The following is a 23,686-nucleotide window of genomic DNA, read 5'->3' as shown; positions in this document are numbered from 1 at the left end:
ACTTGTTCAGTGCCAATGTACTCAGTGCCTGCAGCCGTGTGCACAGGATATCCAGGCTTTGGGACTGAATTGCACATTGGAAGTATATGCCCATTGGTTCAGTGGTTGGCGCCACTATTGCTATGGCTGCAAATTCTGACCAACATGACATCATCATGGAGCGTGTAGTCCTGTGTTTATAGGATCTCCAGTTGCTTGTCATACCCTGAATACAAACTGGACGTCTTATAAAACTGGTCCTAGTTTGAGGAGCTTTGTAGGTTCACATCAGCGTCGGAGTCTCTGCCACAGAATCAGCTGAGAGAAAAGTCCTGCACTGGGTCCACGGGTAACCGTTCCCTGGCGGACCTGAACGTAAGAGTGAACCTAGACTTAGATAATAAAATTGGGTTGCAAAGCACTGGGTTGCAAAGTTGGCCGAATTAACCATTTTTGACATTTGCACTGGTCATTCTTTTAACATGATACCTAAATCGCAGAGTATTGTCTCCCCGACACAGTCATCTGTCATCTTGTGTTTTTGCATCATTGTCGACTCAACCAGTCGTCTATGGCGTGATCGTCCATCATGGTCTATCATTTGCCACTTTGTGGAAGTTCATCCCGTTACTAAAAACTTTTTTTCAAAGCTGTGTTTCCAATCTGGTGTTTGGTCGGGATCCTTGTACGATTGATCCTAATCTTATAGTGTATGGCCTACCTTAGCAGGTACAATCTGTGTACTGTACTGTAGAATATGTGAGTGCCATAGAAATAATGGGAAATCAAACTTGTGATCCCAATTCTATAAACCATTCATATAATAAAAAATCCAAGGCATGTAAATTATATATTATACTCCAGAATCTCCCAACAACCTCAACACCGAAAAGCTAAAACAAACCAATTCTACCAATGAATAAAGACGTACTAAAGACTATGTATGAAATGACTAATCTGAAGAATTGAAAGCATCTTACTGGAGACGTTGACCAATTCCAAAAACATCCTCATGGCATTGTGCTGAGATTACATGTAAAGTTTGAGGGAGGAGAAAAAAAACATCAAATAAACAAGATAAACAACACAAAAAATAGCAAAAATTCTAAATAAAATGTGAAATCAGAACTTGGTGATGTAGAATATTGTACCGAAATAGAACAAACTGTGGGAAAACTCAGACACTTGTCAACTTAAACAACATTCCCACCTGTTTTATGGTCTTCAAACATGAAGACAGTGATGGCGAAGTCTTCTGACAAATGGAGACCCTACAGTTTAGAAATACTTCAGATACTCAGAAGAAGGCAAAAGAAAATGCAGCAACACGAAGCCATACTGAAGCCTACACGCTTGCGATTGTCTAGAGAATCCTAACTGGAGACAAAAGGTCCAGGAACACATTGTGGATTTCTGGCCATCTGTCTACAGCTGCAGATACCCGGGGCTTGTCCGCCTGAGCCTCCAAACATGAAAACACCACAAGCAGGGCTTTCCTGCCATCTACAAATCCAAGGAAGGGAATTTCCTCATCTGAAAGCAGAAAAAGACTTCAAAAATTCAGGACTGTATTAAAACCCAGCATTGAGTCGGGGACAGCGTACGCTTTATTAACCCTTGTGTCCACCTACAGCTGCAAAGTGCATAGCTGACACTGCATTAACTCTTAACGCCCTGATGCTGCAATACACGAAAAAAAAAAAAGAGCCTCTACCTACGGAAACAAACAAGAGTAAGTAAGTTTCCAAGCAGTCACAACTGTCTGACAACCAAGTGTAGTAACCAGACCTAGAAAATGTTAAGCGTCGACCCTGTCCTCTAACTCAAGGGAAGTGCCTAAAGTAGCACGGGATAGCTGACACGGTCACACAGCTACCACTGGCGGTGTCATCTGACATTTTCCTATGTCTTGTCTGTCAACGACAACTGCAAAAATCCTCTCGCTTGGTTCAATGAGAATTGTCTCCTTTAGGAATGTGGCACCCACAAGGGGTCATCTGGACGGCCAGGGGGGGAAGGCGAATACAAATAGGTAGATAAGGAGAAGACAGTCCAGGTCCATCTCAGGATTACTACATGGCAATATTTGTTTCCCAATGTTTCTTATGTTGCCATCTCTATCCTGCCACTGAATACATGTATCTATCTGTATATATGTACATAGGATATTAGATATTGACTTCACCAGCATGCACAAGTACAAATACAGAAGAGACAACACACAAGACTTGCAGAAGAGCTGTCACAAATCAATGTATCCGGTCCGCCAACACTTGCAACAACTCCAAGCCAAATGTAGCAATTCTCGCAAGTGATGGAACTTTGCTGCTCTCCTGCCCCCCAGCCCAGGCCATCTGCCAGTGGGCACCCACAAGAGTTTGCCCCCCATGGACGAAATGACTGGAACTTACCACATGCAGTTGCACCTGAGGTCTAAAGCATCAGGATGGCCACAGTCCCCTAATCCAGCACCAGATCCATAGGTCCTTGGTGCTGCAAGACTATGAAGCCAGTGCTGTTTGCATGATACAATGGAGGCGCTGGCGAGAGAGCGGAGAAGAAGCCACTGGCTGTGAGGCTGCCTGAGCTCCCAGCACTTGCCATGAAACAATATGACGTGAAGTAAAAGCTCTTGCAAGCTCCTTGCCCTGTAGCTCACGTCAAGGCTCCTCCTATGTCCCTGGCAGAACTCCCTCCTCATAGCTCCCTCTCTTGTCACCCTCCCTTCTTGTGTTGTCTCCCTTCCCCTCCCCCTCCTCCTCCTCCCTTCAGCCTCTGATCTGCAGCTCCAGACTACAAGGCTAGAAAGTGGCAGCTCCAGCCCCAGCCTAGCACAAGCCCCACATGGAGGACTGGCCAATGGCTGGGGGAGGCCTCACATATCACTTACATGTGTCTTTGTCCCAAGAGATGAAGATATGTTAATGCAAATCTGCTGCAAGGCAGTGAGAGCTGCAGACAGAGGTGAAGCCTCCATGCTGACCTGTCAAATCTCCCTCATCTGCTGCAATGTACGAGGGAGGGGGAACCTACACAAAAAATGGAGAGCTTTATTTTTGCTTCAGCAACTTCTCCTCATCCACTACTGCTGTTATTTTAGGAGAAGGCAGCTTCATTTTCGTTGCATTATTCATGGGTAAGGTGCAGTTCTTCGCCCAATACACCGTGTCCTCATTATACCCCATCACTGTCATGGGCTGGGGAAAGAAATAGCCATTTTAATGAGAAATTTGGAGGGGATGGCTGTATTTCTTCTTCTATATTGCTGAGTAGTGGGAGCAGCGTCTGTCAGGGCCGGTGTGGCTACAACATAGGGCCGGCCAGATGTGTTAGGAGCCCGCACTGTGTGCTGTATTGCAGGGGTGACCTTTATGGGGTTCCAATACCTCTGATCGTAATACAGAAGACTCTGCAGGACCCTAAACCCCAGAACCTTCAGCATTCTGGAAGCTGTGAGACTACAACTCCCAGCAGGATCCATTCACTTCTTCTTCCAGGGAGAACATGCTGAGAGTTGTAGTTCCACAACTGCTGGAGTGCTGAAGATTTCCTACCCGTGTCCTAGAACTAATGCAATGACTGAAGGGGCAGCACATGGGGCGTCTACGAGTCCGTATAATGGACCTGCAGGTACTCTGAGCAGGGATATAGCGTTATATAACACTGCATTACCTATTGGCGCAGTTAAAAGGGTTTCAGGAATTTTAAGAAGTTGCTTAAGAGCAGAAAATGGTAAAAAAAAAAAAAAAACCACAATAACAACAAAAACGCTGCTGCGGTGATCCCTGCCAGTCCTGCAGCAATGTCAGGTCTAAGATGCCTCCTGAACCGATAATACAGCCATATAGAGGCCTTTAATAGGAGCAGAGACATCCCTGTGTGGCCACAAACCGATGACACGATGCAGAGAGAATAATTGGATATGGAAATGCAAATCAGCCTCCAGATTGTCCAATTTGCCCACAGACAGCAATGTAAGGTGGTAATTCCAGAGGAGAGCTGGATCACTTGCGGCTGTCTGTAGGCAAATCTGGCATATTGGCTCCACCCCCAGTGCACTTAGAGGCTGACTGGCATAGTCCTAAAAATTTACATAATCAATATATAGGCACGAGGGTTTGCTTCTGTTCCTATTAAAAGCCCCTACCTGATACTAGTATTGATCTGGCAGACATTGTGGACCTGACAGACTCCCTTTAAGTGAATTATTTATGTCATCATTGCGGCCAATCCTTGGCTTAAGTGATCATGGGGCATACATGCAAGCGTCACCGCTGAGCAGAGGCGGAGCTAGGGGTGGAGCACAGGGGGGCGAACATGACCAAGTGCATATACCAATATTATCACTGTCCGGTGACTGGACACAGGGCTCTGCAGGCGATTTAGGTGAATACAGGTCAGTTACATTTAGTGACTTACCTGCAGTGGATACAATGGGACGGAACGCGCTGGAACTCAATTCCAGCATAATGGCAAAATAACTGCCAGCATTCCGGTATAAAAAATGGCACAATGCGGAAAATAAAAAAAACCACTTACTTACCTCACTCGGCTCCTGAAGGCTTCGGGCCTATTCTGTGACGTCTCCGATGTCACAGGGGCTGCTGGGGCTTGTGTCATTATGCTTAGCAACACAAGCCCCTGCTCATCTGACATCTGTAGTCCCCCCATACTTCATTGGCAACGGGCTGGCCAACAGATGTGACCTGCAAGGAGCCAGGGAGAGGTAACTAACAGGTCTTTTTTGCATCCTTCCTGGGCCCTGGGTCTCCGATTGTTCATGGGTGTGTAAGGGGTGTGCAAGGGCCACTTGGAGAAAATAAAAATGTGTGCAGGGGCTACTTGGGGCCATATAATACCGTGTGCAAGGGCCACTTGGGGGCATATAATACTGTGTGCAGGGGCTACTTGGTGGCATATAATAATGTGTACAGGGGCCACTTGGGGGCATATAATACTTTGTGCAGGGGCCACTTGGGGCCATGTAATACCATGTGCAGGGGCCACTTGAGGCCATATAATACTGTGTAAAGGAGCTACTTGGGGGCATATAATACTGTGTGCAGAGGCCACTTGGGGCTATATAATACTGTGTGCAGGGGCCACTTGGGGCCATATAATACTGTGTGCAGGGGCTACTTGGGGCCATATAATATTGTGTACAGGGGCTACTTGGGGCCATATAATCCTGAGTGCAGGGGCTACTTGGGGTCATATAATACTGTGTGCAGAGGCTACTTGAGGCTATATAATACTGTGTTCAGGGGCCACTTGGGGCCATATAATACTGTGTGCAGAGGCCACTTGGGGCCATATAATACTATGTGCAGGGGCCACTTGGGGCCATATAATACTGTGTGCAGGGGCTACTTGGGGCCATATAATACTGTGTGCAGGGGCTACTTGGGGCCATATAATACTGTGTGCAGGGGCTACTTGGGGGCATAATACTGTGTGCAGGGACCACTTAGGGCCATATAATACTGTGTGCAGGGGCCACATAGTACTGTGTCATGGAGTTAGAGTTGGGTCCAATTGTGGGTGAGATCCGACTTGAATATAAAACGATTAATTGTTTTTAATTATATCATAGAATTATTGATATCTGATAAATAATTAGGTCTATCGTTTGTTACATAATTACTTTCATAGGAATTCCATCTCTAGTTATTTTTAATGAACTAAAGGATCTTTACGGCTTCTGTCTGACCATGGCTGTCATTTATAAAAGAACAGAAGTCAGAGTTGGAACTGGACAAAATAAAGGAGTCAGAGTTGAAGGTTTGACAGCCCTGGATAATGTGCCGTAGTTTTTGACAATGTAGATCATAATCTTTCCATTGTGCACTGCCACTGATAAGTCTGCCTTGTCTCCCCGCCTTCCAGAGGCTGATTGACCGATTTCTCTCCATGGCCAGTAATAGCAAGCTGTCAATCCGCTGCTGGAGGCGGGGGGTGGGAGAGGTGTGTATTATGAAAACCACTGCAAAGATGTAACTGCTGCACAAAAGAAGGGTCATCACATCTTATACATTTAAGGCAAATCCAGTGGAAATGTATGGAAATATCAGGGGACAGTCCCTCTCTGTTTTGAGCTTTGAGCCCTACAATAAAAGGGTTTTTAAACCGCCCCCAAATGCAGCAGTCAGTAAGGGACATTTCTAACACTGCTGGTGGCAACAGTAAGATACTGAAGTAAAGTGTGAACACAGCCTTAAGGCTTATGTTTGTGGTCTGTGTTTCTACAAATATTAAAGAAACAGATCACAGCAGAGGAAAGCAGGAGAATACGGCCCATAGGGAATATTTCCTATTTGCTTTGGCTGGATTCATCCTGTTTATTGTAGGAGTTAGCGCCCTCCTGGAATCGGCCTAAGGGTATTGTTCACACATGGCAGAATCCTCACAGAAATTTCTGAATACAAAATATTGATTTCATAGTCCTAGATAAGTATTGTCATTTCAACAAACTTTGCATTATGGAATAGTACAGGAGATTTGAAGAAGCCTTGTCTTATCTTATTAGAGAGAAACGCCCCTTTCTGCTCCCTTCCTCTTCTAAAATGACTTCTACTCTGAAAAAAATGCTGTTGTCATCATAAGACAGACTGCAGGTCACATGACTCAGATTATATACGTCTATAGAAGTCTATGGAGGGGAGGATGAGTTGGCAGGAAGTCTAAGACGCTGGACCTGAGTTATCACAACCAACAGACTTTATTCCCATCAGTACCGGTCAGTAATTCTCTATATATGTCCTGCTTGACCCTGAGTGAAAGAGAAAGTTATAGAGCAGATTCTCCTCTACTTACTGTGCAGTCTATGGCAGATACTCTCCACCCACCAGCTCAGAGAGGAATATAACTATAGATACAGCATGCAGAGGAGGAAGGCTAAAGCTACCCATCGCACAACCACATATCACACTCTACGCTGCCGGTACTGTGACGCTATATCAGATAGGCCCTGTGTTTTCTGGCTTTCCCCTCTTTTTCATGTTACATTTCCTCTTGTAGATACAATGATTCGTGATGATACATTAATGTAACTAATTCTTATTGACCATAAAGAAATATGATTGTGTTGCCACTTGCAGGTTTGTTACAATGTAGCATGGTGAAAGTGCAAATTTTGGTTGCATGATGGGTATCATGGCCAAAATGGTCCTGTAGCTGTCGCCTAAGTGAGATTGTTACTGTAACAGGTGCACAGTTTTCTGCAAACCTAGATACATGATAGAGTGGAAACATTTTTGGAACAATATTTGACATTTATGAACAGCGGTGAAAGTACTGGGATTGAAGTGGTAGCGGTTGCCTCAGGGCCAGGGTATTAGGCGCCGCTGCAGATTTTTTATTTTTTTTAAATAGGTCATAACTCCAGCAGGTATCGGGCCCTATTTACTCATGGCCGCCAGTACTTCCCCTTCTGCAGAGGTGGCTGTGAGCAGGAGCCAGGATCGGTAAGTAAGGTCACGGGCCCGGGAACCCCACATACACTGCTTTTTTTTGCAGGCATTGTAGTGCGGTATTTTATTACCTAAAGACTAGGCGGTATCTGGCGTATCTGTAGACTGTCTAGTCTTTGTGGCAGAATTTTTTACACTATATTGGCACATTGTGGCATATTTAAGCCAGGCCCATTTTTTCTGACAATCCACACCCACATGTCTAACATGTCAAAAAAATGTAACCAAAATTAGACACCAAAATGCACCAAAGATTTTGCATCTTCAATGGTACATCTGGGCCATTGTGTTTTATGTTTCACTATTGTCTGTCAGCCACGATGGCCACAGCATTTATTTAAAAAAAAAAAGTTGAATAAACTTCTAAAACAACATTGTTTTTCTTTTTTTTACCTAAAAATGCTTTGTGAAAACACCCAAAGGCTGAGGCCCTACAGAACTGCGTCTTCTTGTTGCAGATTTTGCTGCAGTGTTTTGAGCCAAAGACAAGAATGGCTGCAAAAGGAATGGGAATATATAGGAAGTTCTTATACTTCTATCATCTGCATAATCCACTCTTGGCTTTGGCTCAAAAAAAAAACAAACAAAAAAACAGCAAAATCTGCAACAAAAAGCTGCGTTTCCACAGTGTGGAAAAAAATCCTGCATTTTAGGCTAAAGCCCCACGTTGCAGAAACGCATTACTTATCCTGCATGTCAATTTTACTTTTGGAAATGCATCTTCCCTATAGATATAATAAGGGAAGAAAAACACAGAAACAAACACAGCAAGAAACACAATAAAAAACAATGCAGAAAAAAATGCAACTGGTGTCTTGGCCTTAATCCCAAAAAAGACTGTTCCTCACTTTTGAATGTGGCCTGGAGAAATCCATATATTATCTGCCAAAGCCACTCTATTGCTGAATGAAACAGATGGTTTAGTTGCAGAAATTTCTGCAAAAAAGTCATGTGTGACTATACCCTTAGGCTGGGGTCACACAGGGTGTCCTCACAGAGGGTTAGCGTCCTCAGACTCGGCCCCAACTGACCTGCTGGGACGTTTGGTAGCAACTAAGTCTCATTCACATGCTGTGAAAAACCTGCAAAGGTTGAAAGCAGCGGCAGAGCCATTGTGATTCCACCAGGGGAGCCACTGCAAAAACCATTCTGGGCACTCATGGTGTCAGATTTTAGGAAAACACTAAAGACAGGATTGCCTTATGTGACCCTGACTTGCTTCATGTGACCCTGAGTTGCCTCATGTGACCCCGGCCTTAAGCTGGAGTCACTCCTGTAGCTTTTTGGTAGTTCTTGATATTGTGATACAAATATTTCTCATCTGCTCTCTTTCCCTCCTGTGTCTCACAGGCCAGATTCCACTTTATGGGGATGAAAAATATTTTTTACTGATCGAGAAAGAAAATAAATGATCAGATAAGAAAAAATAGACTAAAAAGTGGGTTACAGCTAAAAACAGCAAAAAACTATTTTCTGTACATTATTGGTAGAAATATATTGACCTATGAATATAAATGTACAAGGGGTAATGGGGGCTCCAGGATTTAGATATAGAGGACCAGTAACCACCAATTCCATCGCTTTGCTTCCTTCAGTAGACGCCGCTCATTGAGTCCAAGAGACTTGGAGCTTTTTCTTTAGCCCCCACCATTCTTGAGCAATCATTTCTGTCACTTTCAGCACAATCATGCTCAATGCTGACAAATGGGCGGTCCCTGTCTCCCTGCTCTAGCTCAGGACCGCCCACCTGACAATAGGACCTGAGAGTAGAGAGCATGACTGTGCAGAAAATAACAGAAATGATTGCTCTGGATGGTGCAGGCCAGAGATAAGAGGATGCAAAGAGGTGGAGTTGGTGAAGGTGGTGAAAGGACCTCTTTAAAGGGAGTCTTATGAGATCAGTCCCTATAGAACTATAAGCACAGTCAGATACCCGGGTCACGTGAATAAAACCCTTTTTCTGCTCCCCAGTCGACGCCTCCATTGCCGAAACATTAGTTTTTTCCTGATATGTTAATGAGCTGTTTGGGGCAACAAGGGTGTCACTATTTTTGTCATCATAGCAAGGAGCTTCATCCCTACCATGACTGACAGGGTCAGGCATTACACATGTCAATCATAGCAAGGATACAGGGACTGAACGCTCTTTGGTGTCATGAGAGCAATGGGGGCACCAAGCAACTCATTAGCATATTAGGAAAAAAGCTACGGAGGCGCAGACTGGGAAACAGAAAAAAAGAGGTTTGTTCACGTGAACCCCAACTATCTGACTGTGCTTATAGCTCATAGGGACTGTGTTGGGGCAGACTCCCTTTAATTTCAGATTGTGGTGGACCCAACTCTCAGCACCCCTACAGATCAGCGGATATCTGCAGCCATAGTTCTGAGAGTGCTCAGTGAACAGAGCTGGACACAGACAGCAGTGGCCGTGTTACTACAGCTCAGCTTATCAATATCTAAAACCTGGAGGAAAAAAAAAACGCCTTTACATCTGTGGCAGCAATTACACCAAAATGCAGAATACAGCGCTGCGGAGTAGGATGGCGCTATACAAGTCAGCAAATACATTATACTGTGTCTGTAATCAAAGCCTAAATAGTCGCAAATAGCCACAGCTTGGCATGTACTAACATGAGCTGCATCACACTGCAATGTCTGAACATCGCCTTAGGCTGTTTCCTTTCCAGGTGATCCCGGGACTGGAGAATATCTGAATAGTAATGAAATATAAACCACAATCATACGCCTGATATTACACCGCACACAATCCAAGAAACATTACAAAATCATAACACAATTCCCCAATACCCGGCCCCATGAGCTGCCATGGTCATCACATCACATCAATGCTGCAGCCAAGAAGCTAAGATAAAATAAGACAAGATAAGATGATCCGTTAATAGTCCCACCTCGGGGAAATTCAGTGTGTCACAGTATCATGGATAGTACAGTAATACTGACCTCATAGCTGTGGGGGACTGGAGCCCAATTCTGGAAAACAAGGGGGAGAAAATGAGGAAATATCCAAAGTTTTGTTGTTTTATAACAATCCTTAGCACTGACTGGGTCCAAGGACAACCCCTTTAATCTGTCAGTGATATGTGGAGGAATACAAATGACTTCTCTTCAATCAGATTGGGAGAAAAATTGAGGGGAAAAGTTGATAGTGTAGACCCCAATATTTGCACCCAATTCTAATGGCTGTCTTCAGGTTTACAAGGATACATGAAAGTCGTTTGGACATTATTGGGACCTTTTGGGTCCTGATCTTCTCATCTGCAAGGAAAATCTAAAATATTGTGCAAAGTAATGAATACCTAGAAGGCATGTAAGGGGGGGAGGGGGGCGTGGAGGGTCTGCAGGGGCAAAGCCAGGACCTTGATTGAGGGCCCCATTATGAGTTCTCATGGATGACACAGTTGTCACATTCTTATATTATAACCAGAGACTTTCCCAGAGCAGGTAGTTACTGACCAAGTCATTGCAACTCGCTGATGTTCTAGCAGCAACAGTGTCCAAGGAGATGTCAGCAAAGAATCCAACAGGGACATCCACCTTCAGCTGAGGACAGGCAGACGTGGTGGAGATGCAAACAGCCCAGATTTATGGTAATTCTGTATTATATAAAGAAATGAACAAAACCAATAGCTGGAATATATAATGTGCATAACCTACATACAGTATATAGACAGTTACTGAGGGTCTGTTGTCCTCATACACATACTGTATACTGTATCATCATGACATATAGAAGCACTGCATGGCTGTACAATACAATTACAGATAACATCATATTCTGCAGCACTTACAGATATTATTAACACTGTTGTAAGGCTCACAATCTAATTTCCCTGTCACTATGTCTTTGGAGTGTGGGAAGAACCCCTGCAGACACGGAGAATTCCTTGCAGATGTTGTCCTTGGCTGGATTCAAACCCAGGACTCCAACACAGTATCAATGCTAACTGCAAAGCCACCATGCTGCTATCTCCACTCTTCTGGTCCTCCGTTGTACCATGTGACTGGCAGTCAGACTTCTTGAATCTTATTACATCTTAGGCCGATTGCAGAGGACTGTGCTACAAGTGGCCTGCCATGATTTAGAAGCATTGGCTGCACACAGAGGATACCTTGCACGGCCGTGCTTCCATGGCTCCTTTCATTAAATGATTGGCAGGAATAGGACATGTCCTATCTGACAGCCCAGACTGTCGGCCTGCACACGGGACCGTGAAAATCACAATCGTGTGTATGGGCCCATAGAAAAGAATGGGTCAGGGGGCTATTCGTGAAATACAAGGACAGGACACTGACCCTCAGTACGGACGTCTGCAACCGGCCTTATGTGTGGCCCAGAGGTCAGTGTCGCTATTCATTCCTGAGACTCATATTCAGAATCTACAGTAACTTCCAGTCCACACATAATATTCAATGAGTCCGAGTGCTGGTCACATGGTGCAGGGAAGGACCAGAACAAAGCAGATAACACATAGAGGCAGCAGTAAGAATATTATCTGCACTGCTATTCTTACCATGGGCCATAGGATATAATGTTATGTGGGGGTGCTACTCTAAGATTGGGGGTGCCATAGTGTCCTCTGCAATCCTAGGTACACAAACTCCCAATACAGCTCTAAATCTACTATAAATCTACTATATGAGACATGGTGTATGAGGGGGTGTAAAACCTTAGGGGGTGCCTACCTGTATATTCATTTATCTAGATCCGGCTATTCCTAAATTGTAACAAGAGACAATTAATTTGATAGGACGGTGTGCACACCTGTATAGGGGGCCTTGCTGTATGAGGGCTGATTGTTATATATTTATACAGTATTAGATGATGGATATATCTTTATTTATTCTATTTCATGCGATGCGTGTTTGTGACCCCGTGACCTTGCCTTTATATCGCTTGTTTTTAGTTAGGATTTTTTAATCGATTAGTTTTGAGTATTCTAATAACATTTTTGATATTAAAATTAATGTGTTGTAAAAAATTATTTGATTGAAGAACTATTCCTGATAGGTGAAGTGTGTGTTATAGTGGGGTAGTCTGTGTATTTGCTATCGGATAATACATATCGGCTCTATACATTCGGCTCTGTAGTGATGTTTTCCTGTGAAATAATTTATTATTTTTATTTATTTATTATCTATTAAAGGAGATTAAAAAATAACTATGAGGATACAATACACTTCAATGTTTCAATTTAGTGAGGCTGATACATTGTAGCAAATTGTTAGAGCACAAGAAAGAATTGCTCTGTATGCAAATACTGTAACGCTGTGTAAATAGGTGTACAGTACATATATATATATATATATATATATATATATCTCATGTAAGTGTTTTATAATGGACTATATCATACAATGAATAATATTAATGTATTTTCTGGATCATTGTTATCAACAATCTATGAAAACCTGGCACATCACATTGACTGTGCATTATCCCTGTACTATGGCATCGCCATGTGTAGTATGACACTACTATAACATCACCATGTGTAGTATGACACTACTATAACATCACCATGTGTAGTATGACACTACTATGACATCACCATGTGTAGTATGACACTACAATGACATCACCATGTGTAGTATGACACTACTATAACATCACCATGTGTAGTATGACACTACTATGACATCACCATGTGTAGTATGACGCTACATGACATCACCATGTGTAGTATGACGCTACATGACATCACCATGTGTAGTATGACACTACAATGACATCACCATGTGTAGTATGACGCTACATGACATCACCATGTGTAGTATGACGCTACATGACATCACCATGTGTAGTATGACGCTACATTACATCACCATGTGTAGTATGACGCTACTATGACATCACTATGTGTAGTATGACACTACTATGACATCACCATGTGTAGTATGACGCTACATGACATCACCATGTGTAGTATGACACTACTATGACATCACCATGTGTAGCATGATGCTACTATGACATCACCATGTGTAGTATGACACTACAGTGACATCACCATGTGTAGTATGACGCTACTATGACATCACTATGTGTAGTATGACACTACTATGACATCACCATGTGTAGCATGATGCTACTATGACATCACCATGTGTAGTATGACACTACTATGACATCACCATGTGTAGTATGACACTACTATGACATCACCATGTGTAGTATGACACTACAGTGACATCACCATGTGTAGTATGACACTACTATGACATCACCATGTGTAGTATGACGCTACATGACCTCACCATGTGTAGTATGACGCTACATGACCTCACCATGTGTAGTATGACACTACTATGACATCACCATGTGTAGTATGACACTACTATGACATCACCATGTGTAGTATGACACTACTATGACATCACCATGTGTAGTATTGCGCTACATGACATCACCATGTGTAGTATGACGCTACATGACATCACCATGTGTAGTATGACACTACAATGACATCACCATGTGTAGTATGACGCTACATGATATCACCATGTGTAGTATGACACTACTATGACATCACCATGTGTAGTATGACGCTACTATGACATCACCATGTGTAGTATGACACTACTATGACATCACCATGTGTAGTATGACACTACTATGACATCACCATGTGTAGTATGACACTACAGTGACATCACCATGTGTAGTATGACACTACTATGACATCACCATGTGTAGTATGACGCTACATGACCTCACCATGTGTAGTATGACGCTACATGACCTCACCATGTGTAGTATGACACTACTATGACATCACCATGTGTAGTATGACACTACTATGACATCACCATGTGTAGTATGACACTACTATGACATCACCATGTGTAGTATGACACTACTATGACATCACCATGTGTAGTATGACGCTACATGACCTCACCATGTGTAGTATGACACTACTATGACATCACCATGTGTAGTATGACACTACTATGACATCACCATGTGTAGTATGACACTACTATGACATCACCATGTGTAGTATGACACTACTATGACATCACCATGTGTAGTATGACGCTACATGACCTCACCATGTGTAGTATGACACTACTATGACATCACCATGTGTAGTATGACGCTACATGACCTCACCATGTGTAGTATGACACTACTATGACATCACCATGTGTAGTATGACACTACTATGACATCACCATGTGTAGTATGACGCTACATGACCTCACCATGTGTAGTATGACACTACTATGACATCACCATGTGTAGTATGACACTACTATGACATCACCATGTGTAGTATGACACTACTATGACATCACCATGTGTAGTATGACACTACTATGACATCACCATGTGTAGTATGACGCTACATGACCTCACCATGTGTAGTATGACACTACTATGACATCACCATGTGTAGTATGACGCTACATGACCTCACCATGTGTAGTATGACACTACTATGACATCACCATGTGTAGTATGACGCTACATGACCTCACCATGTGTAGTATGACACTACTATGACATCACCATGTGTAGTATGACACTACTATGACATCACCATGTGTAGTATGACACTACTATGACATCATTATGTGTAGTATGACACTACTATGACATCACCATGTGTAGTATGACACTACTATGACATCACCATGTGTAGTATGACACTACTATGACATCACCATGTGTAGTATGACACTACTATGACATCACCATGTGTAGTATGACACTACTATGACATCACCATGTGTAGTATGACACTACTATGACATCACCATGTGTAGTATGACACTACTATGACATCACCATGTGTAGTATGACACTACTATGACATCACCATGTGTAGTATGACACTACTATGACATCATTATGTTTACTTTTTGATAATATGACATCATTATGTGTCTATACTTATACTATGACATTAACAGTATGAATTATCTCATTACTGTGACATCACTGCGTTGAGTATGACACTACAATAACTTCCTATGCCAGTCTTAAAGGGATATTCTGGTCGAAAAAAGGTTTTGTTTTCTTAAAAGAAGATCTGTTAGTGCTATTAATGGATAAATAAATGCACCAAATACCTTTAGCTGTGTTTTCAGTGATTTCTGGGGGTCTCTGGAGCTCCTGCATTTGTTTATAGGCTCAGCTTCCTGCTATGTAACTTCTCACCTCACTCCTCCCCTTCCTCTCCACCCCCCCATACACCCCCTCTACCTATCCTGTCCACCCCCAACCCCATTATACTTACCTCTCCTCCTTCCCCTCCCCCAGGGATTTGGGTAAATAGTCGTTTTTTGTAAATGATGTTATCTAGAAAGTAGATGGGGGAGGGTGTTTAGATGAGTGTAGGGATTTCATTATATCCCAGACAACCCGTATAAATACGAGAGAAGATACAAACTCCTTGCTGATGTCGTCCTTGGCTGGATTTGAACTCAGGTCTCCGTGGCTGTAAAGCATCAGCACTGACCTCTATTCCGGAAATATCCCACCTGCCCTTATGTCACTGCTGAGAAATATCCAGACCTGATCCGCACGAATGTTACAGGGTCGCCCATGTTCAGGCCAATATTAAGAGACAAATGTTATCGTGTAATAAAAACGTGAACAATTTCTCAATAGAGTTTCAGTATCAATTCCTCGGGGTTTTCTAGATCTCTGCTTGTTGTCATTCACTCTTCCTGCTACTGGATAAAAATCAGTCTTTGGTCATGTGATATACAGCCCAGGGTCATTTAATTTATAGTCCATGGTCATGTGATATACAGTCTATGGTCATGTGATATACAGTCTATGGTCATGTGATATACAGTCTATGGTCATGTGATATACAGTCTATGGTCATGTGATATACAGTCTATGGTCATGTGATATACAGTCCATGGTCATGTGATATACAGTCTATGGTCATGTGATATACAGTCTATGGTCATGTGATATACAGTCTATGGTCATGTGATATACAGTCCAGAGTCATGTGATATACAGTCTATGGTCATGTGATGGACAGTCCAGAGTCATGTGATGGACACACAGGTGCACCTGATTTGTCTGCAGACTGTTGCCCCTATAACTGTGGTTGTAATGTTCATCTTGTGCCTGTGTCACAGCTTTGTGTAGACAAATCCTTTAAATTAAGCTCCGCCCTTGATGCATTTTCAGATTGTATTACATATCATCCTAAAGAGATCTCTAGCATTGCATTTCTTCATTGGGCTGTGGCCATAACGATATAGTTCTGTTCCTGTGAAATGCCCCTACATGACAGTGTTAATAATTTGGAAGGTGTTCTAAGCCAGATGGACTCTCTTTAAAAGGATTCTTTTTTTTTTTTTTTTTTTTTAATGTAGATTGTGAGCCCCACATAGAGCTCACAATGTACATTTTTCCCTATCATTATGTCTTTTTTTTGGAATATGGGATGGAAATCCATGCAAACACGGGGAGAACATACAAACTCCTTGCAGATGGCTTTTTGCCCTTGGTGGGATTTGAACCGAGGACCCCAGCGCTGCAGTGCTAACCACTGAGCCACTGTGTGGCCCCCTTAAAAGGATTCTACCATTAAAATGCTTTTTTTTTCTGGATAACACATAGGAATAGCCTTAAGAAAGGTTATTCTTCTCCTGCCTTTAGATGTCTTCTCCGCATCGCCGTTTCGTAGAAATTCCAGTTTTCTTCAGTATGCAAATGAGTTCTCTTGCAGCACTGGGGGCGGTCCCAATGCTGCACAAGAACTCTCTTCATCACCACCTCCATCTTCTTCAGGAACGGCCTCTCTGTGCGTCTTCTTTCGGAACTGGGTTTCAATCTCCTAGGCCTCAGGCAGAGCAGACTGCGCATTCCCGCAGCTACAAGAAAAATGGCCGCTTACATAGTAAGCATAAGCGGCCATTTTCTTGTGGCCGCGGGCATGCACAGTCAGAAGACGCCGGTTCATGGTTAGCAGAGTGGATTTCCTCTACAGCTTTGGCCAATTTGTGCTGAATAGACAAATAGCTTCTGATCTTCGATCTGATGAGTGAAAACCTGGTCAAAAGCTAAAAGACCCTCAGAACATTTCGTGTATCTGCCACTGGTGCCCCCATAAGCTAGGTGATTTTCTTGGCACGCTATGTGTACCAGTTTTTCTTTCTTGATATCAGGATCTGTCACATGGCAGACAACAGGGTGTCTATTGGGGGGACTTGGTTGGGACTTTTTTCACCAGGGGGTTCTCGTAGATTTTATCCAGTGTAGATGAGCTCCTCTACTGTATACATCAAATTGTGAAGATGTCCATACACTTTGGGCTTTTGGCCAAGTTTCTGTGGTCTTCACTTATCTGTCACAAGAACAGAAGATCAGGCTCCTGAAATACAACATGTCTGCTACCCTTCCCCCACAATGGATGCAGTGAGTCAGGAAGATTACAAAATCTTTGGAGCACAGATGTGGGGAGAACGTGGATATCTCCGGCTAGTAGAAAGTGGACGGCCATCTTTTAACCTTTAACACTGATATAGGTTTCTTAAGTTAACTCATAAAATTTTGGCAGCTTGTAGAGTGACCGGTATTCATAAGCCCCTCTCCCCCTCCTCAGTAATGGCTGCCGCTGTATACCCTATATACAATGACTCCTCTAACTGCTCATGAATACAAAGGACTCATAAGAATGTATTCTCCATGTGGGATTCTTAGGTAAGTGCCAACTTGTGAGTTTCTCAGAATAATCCCATAGGCTGAGACTTACTATAATTGTACAGTATCTATATGTAGCCATGTATATATTACTGGGAATATCCCTGCCCCCTCTGCCCTGAGACAGCCATATAGGTAAACTGGAATTATGGAAATAAAGTAGCACAGCGAGTTTCTAATGTTCCTAAATTTTCTCTGTTTCCATTATTCCAGGTTGTCTCTGTGCTACGCTGTTTCCATAACTCCGATGTGCTCTACTCTATAAGTTACTGCATAGAGATCTCATGTTCGTTTGTTTCCATTATGTTGGATGATACATTTGTTGAATCTTTATACATCTCATGGTTGGCTTACTTTAGACTCATTTGTATCACGACGTTGGCGCATCTCAAGTCTCGCCCCTTTCTTGTTCCACTATGCTGTTTTAAGCAGTGAGACACAAATATATATAAAATGCTTAAGGTTGAGACCACACGTAGCCAAATGTTATTTCTTTATTTTTTAAAGGCCATAATGCAACTTCTGCGGGGCCCCCTGACCTGCGGAGCCCTATGCAACTGCCTTGGACATTATGGTCAAACACACACAACACAACCCATGCAGTTGCAGTAGCTATTCAGCCATCCCCGCTCCTGTCTAGGGGGCACCACGTATTACTGCAGTGTCCATATGTCAAATCTTGAAGTGGTTTAGCATTCGCATGTATTGCGTGGTGTCCCCATGAAGCCAAAGTGGAGGTGGTCCTGGAAAGTGAATTTTAGCATTAACTGTTCGAATAATCCAACAAGTAACGGCCTAATGTGGGGGCAATAAAAGGGTGCAATGCACTGTGTGGGGGCCATAACAGGGGCAATGTAACATGTAGGGGACATAATAGGGACAATGTAACATGTGGGGGCCATAACAGGGGCAATGTACCATGTGGGGGCCAGGAGAGGGAAAAATGTACCATGTTGTGTTATAAAAGGGTACAATATGCTATAGAAGGCTGCATTAAACTGTTTGGGGGTCATAAAAGTGGGCAATGTACTATGTGGGGCCATAATAGGAGGCAATGTAATATGTGGGGGCTATACTGTATGGGGGCCATTGAAGGGAACAATATACTGTGTGGGGGCCATTGAAGGGAACAATATACTGTATGGGGGCCATTGAAGGGAACAATATACTGTGTGGGGGCCATAAAAGAGGCAATATACTGTGTAGGGTCCAGTTAAGGCCTGTTATGTATATGACTTTCTCCGGCGTCCATTGTTCTGATCATCTTTACTAGAATAAAGAATTTTCTTTAGAAATCGCTAACAGTGATGTAATATCTAATATACAAAGGACAGACATCCATGTAACACAGTTTAGTGAATATATATTATGTTACATTAGACTGTATATACCTGTACATGGGACTGTCCAGTGACAAGGATTACAAGACCACGCTATGCAGATCCAACAAAATGTATCCACAAATGTAACAAATTAAATCATTTCCAGCAAACACAGATAAAGGGAATCTATGGAGTGCGACTCGCGGCTTCGCCATCGTACAATTATACAACCCTTAATTGATACATCTACTTTCTGTAAGGAACAAATGTAAATGTGCCCCATAGTGACTGTTCACACAGACACGCACACGCTGGTATATGCATACATATGTAAATGGGGCTGAAGAAGCTGAGAGTGACAAAAGCCAGTTCCTTTAATGCACAACAGAGTAAACCCGCTGAGTGGAGCAACCACAAATATGAGAAGTATTTGAGCTATTCAACAACTTCAGACTGGTCAACAAGTTGGATGAGAGCAGCAGCGCCTTGACTGGAGCTCAGCTCAGGACTTGTCAGCAGCAGCAGCAGCTGGGGGGTTTACATTTGGGTCACTGTATTTTTTTAATGTTTTTCAGCCATTTCTGTGGGGCTTTGAAGCAGCAGAAGATCAGATCTATCACTAGAAGCAAAGAAACTGCAACAACGCCTTGTAAGCGCCTTGTAAATGTGAGCGAAAACACAAAGGCACAATGGCAGATCCTGCAGCCTCAGAAGGGGACTCTGTTAGCAATTGTGTACTTGTGAATTTCTATAATTGGTGTATAGTTTGTTCTATTGGGTTTGCATATATTATTATTATTATTATTATTAATAACCAGTGTTGTTGTTCTTATTGTTAATAATAATAATAATAATAAAAATAATAATAAAATAATAGTAATAAATATTCTTATTAATAATAAAAATACTAATAATAGTAATACTATATATTATGATATACTGTATGATGTTAGATCCCCACTAGCGTTGTGTCTCCATTGTTCATGCCTGTTGGGGATCCCAAAAGATGGGGGGCAGGCTGAAACCGCAGTTGCACATGGAAACCACGTGGACGTTATTTCTAATGTCTCAGCTTGCTGCTTGTGTCTTATAGTCGGTCCGTGTCCTGACATAGGGCCTTAAAATGGGAGGTCCAATACCCTGCTGCACGATCAGCCGGACCACGGCCACGCGACATGTGGGCGAGACTGGTGGTAGACGGAGCTCCCATTAACGTCAATGGATAGAGGATGAATACTTTTCGTGGCCTACCCCCTTTAGATGTGGGCGGGGTTTATAAGTGCGATCTTTTGCACCTCTCAGGCTTTGTGATGACCTGGAAGATCTCAGATTCTTTTAAATCTTTTTTTTTTTATTGATGGTGCCAAAAGTTTCGACCTCTGCAGGAACAATTCTGATTTTGGTCCTCTGCAGGGGCGGACAAACACAGCCAAGGGGCCCTGCGCAAGAACAGTTATGAGCCCCTTGTTTTCTATTATCTAACCAATGGGCACCCTAATATCTCACCCTTATGTCTCACTAACAGTCCACTAGTAGTAAAGTTCATTTATACATTTACTCACAGTCTAATGGATAGTAGAAAGCTTCTGTTTAGGTGCTAGGTCCCCCTGACCTAATGGACCCCTATAGATGGACATGTCCAGCCCTGCTCCTCCACATTCGGCTCACTTCAATCTCAATATTTTGCTACTTCATGAGTTTCTTCCTTTCTTTCCTTTGGGCGATGCCACTGTGAAGGGACTCTACTCCCTGATTATGTTATTGGATTTCATGAAAACCAAACCAGGCATTAATCTATAGGGAGCGACTTTCCAAAAGGTGGTGCTAGAGCAAGTTCCTCTTTTCCATCAAGGATGTCTTATTTGCATAGTCATTTTATAATTCACTAGTAACAGTCGGGGATGTGCGGTACGGTCATGCAGGTCTCTACAACAAAATGGCGCTCAGACATGCGCAGTAATGCTCACAATGGAGTTAGACTGGGGCTCCCCATGGTATGATGTTCTCTTTACTGATCCCCTGCACAATATATTTCCTCCTTTATTAGCCCAATGCAAACTATGTAATGGGTCCTCCATTTACTATGTGATATCTATAACACTATTGTCTCCTTATGTTGTATTCAGGCCATTAGGCCCCCTTAGGTTCCTGGGCCTGGTAGTGATCACTTTCTCCGCTACGCCCCTACTCACAGTCTTACTCTTCAACTGTATAGATAAGCATATCCTACCCAGGGGTGAACCTAGTCTTTGTGCCGCCTGAGGTGGACGTCAGAAAGCCGGGGCGGATCGGAGCGGAGGGGGCGAAACAGGCGGCGTTAGCAGGCAGAGAGCAGGCAGGGAGAGGACCTGCTCTCTGCTAAGCGTGAGGGGCAGCTGCTGGAGCAGCGATGCGTCCACAGGGCCGCCCCAATCCACCGCTCGGTGATGGTGACGCTAAGCCAGTCCAGGACAACTTGTCCTGGACTGGCTTAGGACAGCAAAAATGCCCCTCCCCCGGAGCCCCGGCATAGCGCCGCCTGAAGCGGTTGCTTCAGGTCGCCTCATGGGAGGTGCGGCACTGATCCTACCCTGCAGCTACTGTATATACAGGGGCATATATTCCATATCTAATACAGAACAATACCCTTGAGATACAAACCCAACGTCACCCAAATATGTTTTTCATTGCAAAAGTATACTGTGTTTTATAAAATGCCTGTCAGTGTCAGATGTATAGTGTTACAGTTGCGTACATGTGCGGTATACGGTTTGTGTAAACTTGTGCCCTGTGATGTAAGTAGTTGCCTTAGACAATTATCTAATGTGTATTAGCAGCTTATGTGGATCTCGACACCAGAAAACTAGTTTATCACAAAGAGAGCGGCACAGTTATGTACTATACTATGGCTGCAGTCATAATAGTCCGGGCGCTGTCAGCAGCTGATATAAGAAAGCCAGGAATTGAATGCGACTCACTCGAGTTACAAGGTCATTAATAACACCTTAAGGCTAGCGGCACATCTGGACTGGTGTCTCCATAGCCGTAGATGGAGAGAAAAGTACTGCACAGAATGCTATAGTCTATGGGGTCTGTGGGTGTCCACAGGGTAACAGCTTCTTTAGCGGACGGGCACCCCATCTTTTGGGTCCCGATGAACGCTAGTGTGAACCTAGCATAAGACTGATTCCCCACGTTGCAGATAAGCAGCTTTTATTGTTGCAGATTTTGCTACATTTTTTTGAGCCAAACCCATGAGAGATACAAAAAGGAATGGGAAATATATAGGAAGTTCTTCTACTTCTCTACTCTGGTAAATTCACACCTGGTTTTGGCTGAAAAGACACTGCAGTTTGCTACTTGAACCCTGAGCCTTAAGCCGAGGCCATGTCTTGCCATAAAGCTGCCTTGTTTGTTGCAGATTTTACTGTTGTATTTTGAGCCAAAGCCAGAAGTGAATTTAGCAGAAGGGAGGAGTATAAGAGGCTCCATTGATGGCGCTAGGCCAGGGGTCGGCAACCTTCGGCTCTCCAGCTGTTGTAAAACTACAACTCCCAGCATGCATACTTGCTCTGCTGTTCTTGGAACTCCCATGGAAGTGAATGGAGCATGTTGGGAGTTGTAGTCCTACAGCAGCCGGAGGGCCGAAGGTTGCTGACCCCTGTGCTAAGCTGTAAAGTCCATCCTTCTGACAGTGGGAATATATTGGAGCTGAAATTAACAGGACTGATATTTCCTGCATCGGAGAAGCCGACTGAATTCAGTGCACTGTTGGCTTTCCAGCGGTATATAATACTACACATCTATGTGGACATGAAAGGTCTTCTGTATCAAGGATTGTCCCCTGTTCACAGGATCGGGCATAAGCGTCTATTCTATTCCAACTGTTCCCCTCTGTGTTTGTAAGAATTGGGGTCTGCGATTCCCCGTTTGAATGGAGCCGTGGTGCGTAGGTGTGACCATTGATCCAGTCATTTTAGAGGACCCAACAAAGTTCTGTACGATGCAATCTCCGTCAGTCCCATAGAGGTGAACAAAGCGGTGGTCATGTAGACACATCACATCTATTCACATGAGGGAGTAGGGGAGCCCTGTTTTCATGATTACAAGGGCGCCATAAGTTAGACCTCTAGTAATCTGACGCTTCCCCCCTATCACGTACGTGAAATTTTGAGACTGTCACCAATTTTGGGTTTCACAAAGTTTGTTGCTTCTGTGTTTTGAGATCCTTTAGTCAGATA

At 43.3% G+C, this 23,686-nt stretch overlaps 1 protein-coding gene across 1 annotated transcript in view; it reads right to left on the bottom strand.

The window, feature by feature from the left end:
* The window catches only part of SERTAD2 (SERTA domain containing 2), a 56,363-nt gene extending 53,777 nt beyond the window's left edge, over positions 1 to 2,586 (bottom strand). The window contains exon 1 of the mRNA XM_075266960.1: positions 2,391 to 2,586. The gene's annotated coding sequence lies outside the window, so the exon portion shown is untranslated. The remainder of the gene's footprint in view (positions 1 to 2,390) is intronic.
* Between the last annotated feature and the right edge of the window lie 21,100 nt (positions 2,587 to 23,686).

Source organism: Leptodactylus fuscus, chromosome 3, assembly GCF_031893055.1.
Source record: "Leptodactylus fuscus isolate aLepFus1 chromosome 3, aLepFus1.hap2, whole genome shotgun sequence".
Classification (NCBI taxonomy): Eukaryota; Metazoa; Chordata; class Amphibia; order Anura; family Leptodactylidae; genus Leptodactylus; species Leptodactylus fuscus.
The sequence above is the reverse complement of the archived record's forward strand: the minus strand, read 5'-3'. Positions and strand labels throughout refer to the sequence as shown.